Here is a 4,599-nt window from a genome sequence, read left to right as displayed (position 1 = left end):
AATACTTCGTTGTTGCCAAGGTGAAAAGTTGTTACCGTGAATATTTCGTAGAACTCGGTAGAACTGATCAAACATTAAAGGCAATATTTCAGCCAAGTAAGCGTATAAAATTAAATTATTAATAACAGGCAGACTATTTACTGGGCTGACCAGGCTGGCTTTGATAGTGAAGCGAGCGAGACGGAAATTTGGCACCTCCGCAAAGAGAGTGGAAGCTTTTTATCAAATAAGTATTTTAGTTTTATTTGTTGCCAGCCAGTCTTTGAAAATAAAACGTCAAGGATCTTAAAAACGTTCCCAGGAAATCTACTAAGTAAAGTTGTCGACGTCGTTGACGCATCCATACGCCTCAAATATCTCTGGCCACGGATTATAACTTGCGCCACCTGACGCCTAGAACGCAAAGCACATTTTTGACGTTCGTCCGCGCCATCTCTCCGAAGCTTTCGAAACTACACGGCGGACTTCCTCCTTTCCGAAAGCTGTTCCCTTTCCAGCGTACGCACACGCACAAACGCAAGGTTAGCGCCGCACATCTCTCGAGTCCCGCCGGTCTCGCCACAGAGTGCTCGTAGGCGCTTCTCCGGGTGTATCGGCAGCCGGTGGTTGCTCTCTTCTCGGTCCCTGTGTGACAAGCAAAAGCCTGTGTGCACCTGTTGTCGATTATTTTTTTTCTCGAAGTTTACCGACTGATTGCGCCAAAGGAATTCTGTGCGCGAACGAAAAATACTTGTGCGCGGCATGACAGCGCGTCAGTCGAGAGCACATCTGGCGATTGCTCTTTCAGCAGAACACACTCTTCCCGCCTGAGACTATCTGCGGCTCACTACCAGTACCCGAAGGTAAGTCGTGTCGTCTGCTACACGATCGACCCGTGCCTCGTCGTCTACTTTAGCAGACGTGGCTCTTAGTTTCAGTTTTTTTTTTCATTTCTGCTCTCCGCAATTTAAAGGGACCCAGTTCACTTAGTGGTTAATTTACGTATTGTAATATTTCCCACAACTAGCTGCATGATTTTTTTTATTATCCCTTAACTATAAACGAAGGGCACGCAATATGCGGCGCCTCGTGTTCGCCAAACACGTAACAGTGTCACGGAAACTAGCAGACGGAACCGTGCGCTTGCCACTGTAATTAGCGTTAAATTTAATGACAAAATAATAATTATTGTAGAAAATGAATTTGTCTTTTACTACTAATTGTATATATGTGTGCCTGTAAGAGGAGAGGGGGGGAAGCAACTTCAGATAAACGTACAACACCTGTTTAGTGGTATTAGCCGTTGGGTATGTTAAAGGTAGGAACAGGAAGTGAGAAAATACGAAAAAGTCGTGGTCCATACTTACGAAGTTAGCGCACTATGGTCTTCGTTGCTGCTGCACCACTAAACTCCCTGCCACCCTCATCATCATCATCATTGAAAAGCATAAACGTGCGTGAAGCAACTCAAAATATTAGGGTATTTAATTATTAGCTAGCATCATCACTTAACCATCTATACACCCTTTCCCTCCAACGTGATTGATTTCTTCGTTCCTTTCATCAATTCAGAATCAGATTTTTTTGAGGTAAGACCTAAGTCTCGTGTGGCCTGTACCGAACAAAAAGAGAAGATACACGAATTAATAAAAATAAAATAAAAGATAAACGGTTTCAGGAACAGGAAAAGAAAAAATAAATCACATTTTTGAGCTAAGATTGTCATCTCGTGTGGTCTGCAACTAACAGAAAAAGAAGATACATGAATTAAATTTAAACAATAAAACTGTTTTAGCAGCAGCACAACACATAACAGGCAAAGAAGGAAAAAAAAATGAGGATAACGCGCAAAAGTCGTGAACATCCACACACTTTGTTTCCGCGTGCGTACCTCTATTCGTGGAGTGCATAATGATGACCAAAAGCGTGAGATTGTCACGTTTCTACGCCGCCACGCTCTTGCGGCTAGTGCGTATAGTTTTCCAGAAACACGCTTTTTTTTTTTTTTTCTTCCACGTTTGCGCGTGCAGTATCTACTTTCACTTTCCTTCTTTTTTTTTTTTTTTTTGTTAACGGTCACGATTTTACGTACACGGAAAAGAGAGAGGGTAAGACTATGCCGTGGTCGTACATGACAGCACAGGTGTTATCCTGCTCGCTTGCGTCGTTCCTGACTCTATTGCGAGGCCCAGCGAAGACACCGCACGAGTTCGTTGTTTGTGCCCACATACGGATTTGCTATTAAGATATATCAATATACGGGTCTTTGGAAGGAAAGAGAACCGTGTTTCTCTCACCACAAAAATAACGCAAGCATCGCTAAAAGCTCAGCCTCCGCCTCCGGGTCAGATGCCAAAGTTTCCGAACTTGCCAGTCTCCAAATCAAAAGTTGCGAATTTATTTTTTGGGTGACAATTTTGGTTTAAAAATTGACGAACAACGGAGCCCGCGAGAACATAAAAATGAAGAGTGAATGCTACCGCGGGAACGCGTCCCATTTTGTCATTGAGAATTTTCTGAAAAAGTCAATAGTCAACTAAGAAAAAATAAATAAAAAAGAAGTATATAGTAAAGTTTGGCAACGCTTAGCGATTAAGTTTGCATCGATTTTATAACATACGTTTTATGGTCAGTTGCACCCGAGTGTCCTCGATAATCGCTGATTCGTTTCAATTGTCATTTGTCGAAATGTACAAAGAGCTAAGGTTCATGTTGGGGGATAGTTAGTTCGACAGTTGTACGATTCGATGTCATCGATTGTTTTAATGCGGAGCTATTTCTTACGTGTTTTATTGTGTGAGGGACTTCGACTCCGGCTGTTCGACTTCACTCACTATCTAAACCGAAGCTATGAAACCAATTACGTGATGGTGAGAAAAATAATGACAAAATATGCAGAAAAAAAAAAAAAAAAAACTCGAGAACAAGTATTACAAAACATTATTGGAATGTAACGATCAACGCTTGCGAGGAGGAAACGGTAAATTTGCAGAGAGTGCACAGTGATGCTACGAAACATTCTGGATAAATACGCGGGAAATTTTGAAGCGCACAGATGAAAATAAATCATCAACAGCCTCGTTTGTCGGAGTTATACGGAAAGCAGTCTTTCCCGCACCTGCAAGGTGCACTGTGGGGCAGCCTAACCATTGCGTTGTGTTATTACCTGCACCCTCCGTTCACTTTTATTCGGCTTCGACCAAAGTTCAAAGCTACGTATCGTTCGTACCGATCCCTCTCCCCCCCCCCCCCCCCCTTTTTTCTTTTCCGGCCTCTATTGCGTCACGTGATTTGCCTGACAGAGATTCATGCTAACGCGGTACAAAGTCACGTGGCACTTCAGAGCTGACAGGTGACAGGAATGTGCTTAGGAAACTCGTTTCCTGCGTATAATCATTGACACGATGAGAGCTGCAGGGCGTCATTCTCAGACGCTCGTCATCGAGCATGCGCTCGCTGCCTTCCGCCGTGCTTCGGCCGCGCGCGCATGTTCGAGACTCACGCGAAGCGCCGAAGCATTATCGAAGGTATAGGAAGCTCGCGCAGAAGACGGGACAACTGAAGGGCTTTCTTGAAGTTCTCGTACTTTCAGTGACTATACAAAGCGGGGTGTAAGGCGACAAAAAAAAAAAAAAAAACGGACACAAGGAAGACGACACACAGACATTCGCCTGTGAGTGTGTGTGTCTTCTTCCTCGTTGCGACCGTTTCTTTTTTGCGCCTTACATTGTACTGCCTAATGTTCACCAACATAGTCCAATTACGAGTTCTTCTTCCTTGACTATGGTCGGATAAGTATTACGCGTAAAACGCAAATAGTGCGAAGGACAAAAGACGGATGAGACGAGGAACGTTCGTCAGCAGTTTTCTCCGTCTATATTCGTTTTCGACAGCGTATCTGCGAGAAAAAAAATATGAAATACCGCAGTATTTGTTTTTTTCGCCTAAACATTAAACTACGCATTACCGTACACCAGGGTAAAAAATAAATAATGTTACTTTTTATATTAAACAAATTAAATTTATTTGGTTTAAATCACTCCAGCTAGAAAAACGCGATTCTTTATTATTATGTTTTTTTGTTTTTTTTTTGCATGGTAGACTGAATTAATCAGTCCGGTCACTGAAAACGATGCAGAAAAATTACTGTACGTGCCAACTTTTAAAGCTCAGTTTAACAACGAACAACTTTTTACTGGGGTAAACCACGGAGTAGCTGTGGTTTACAAGAGCAGTGTATACTTTGTCTAGCAAGTGAAAAGGCTCGATTCACTTTCTTTTTTGTGTTCCGAGTTGCTTGCAATCGGAATTCCGTAACAATCGAACGAAATCGAAGGTAGCAAAAAAAAAAAAAAAAAGCTCGAGCAAAGCTTTTTGTTCGTGTAAAACGTCCCATGAATCCTTCCTGCTTGTGGATTTTTTATGATTTAGATACAACATAAATGCGCATGGACAACATAAAATAATAGATAAACGGTTAATAAAAATAGTTTTTGTTTTCAATCTTAATTTTTATGTTCCACTTTGCCGAACGCTCAGTCTACGTCCCACATGTAGAAATATAGCGATCCACACCAAATGCAAAAGTAGGAGAACTCACCGTTATCCGATTCAAAAAGT

General features: G+C 42.1%; 1 protein-coding gene across 1 annotated transcript in view; it reads left to right on the top strand.

The window, feature by feature from the left end:
• Positions 1-513: 513 nt before the first annotated feature.
• LOC8023608 (CD151 antigen) overlaps positions 514-4,599 on the top strand; it is a 109,123-nt gene continuing 105,037 nt past the window's right edge. Inside the window, exon 1 of the mRNA XM_029973622.4 lies at positions 514-842. The gene's annotated coding sequence lies outside the window, so the exon portion shown is untranslated. The remainder of the gene's footprint in view (positions 843-4,599) is intronic.

This window comes from Ixodes scapularis, unplaced genomic scaffold (genome assembly GCF_016920785.2).
Source record: "Ixodes scapularis isolate PalLabHiFi unplaced genomic scaffold, ASM1692078v2 PGA_scaffold7__128_contigs__length_106722199, whole genome shotgun sequence".
Lineage (NCBI taxonomy): Eukaryota > Metazoa > Arthropoda > Arachnida > Ixodida > Ixodidae > Ixodes > Ixodes scapularis.
The sequence above is the reverse complement of the archived record's forward strand: the minus strand, read 5'-3'. Positions and strand labels throughout refer to the sequence as shown.